At 62.7% G+C, this 287-nt stretch overlaps 1 protein-coding gene across 1 annotated transcript in view; it reads right to left on the reverse strand.

The window, feature by feature from the left end:
- The window catches only part of LZTS1 (leucine zipper, putative tumor suppressor 1), a 3,798-nt gene that overhangs the window by 1,167 nt on the left and 2,344 nt on the right, over positions 1-287 (reverse strand). The window lies entirely within an intron of this gene.

Below are 287 nucleotides of genomic sequence, written 5' to 3' on the forward strand. Positions count from 1 at the left end.
TTACCAAGCCCCCTGCGGACAGCTCCCACAGTCAGTTAGTCTCGCTGAGCCTGTTTCACAAGCACCCAACTGCACCCCATTTGCAGCTGCGAGCAAAGCGCGTAAATCCCACGGGAGCATCCCCAGGCTGGAGCCGGGAGCCACTGCCGGGGCTCCAGCGTCCGGCTGCCCTTGGCGGGACCCTGTGGCCCCTGTTTCGGCAGGGCTTGTGAAGAGCCTGGAAAGGCAGCTCGACAATGCCAATCAGCTAGAGATGCTGGAAGTGGTACGAGCCATACCGGCAGGCG

This window comes from Buceros rhinoceros, unplaced genomic scaffold (genome assembly GCF_000710305.1).
Source record: "Buceros rhinoceros silvestris isolate BGI_N320 unplaced genomic scaffold, ASM71030v1 scaffold29457, whole genome shotgun sequence".
Taxonomy (NCBI): domain Eukaryota; kingdom Metazoa; phylum Chordata; class Aves; order Bucerotiformes; family Bucerotidae; genus Buceros; species Buceros rhinoceros.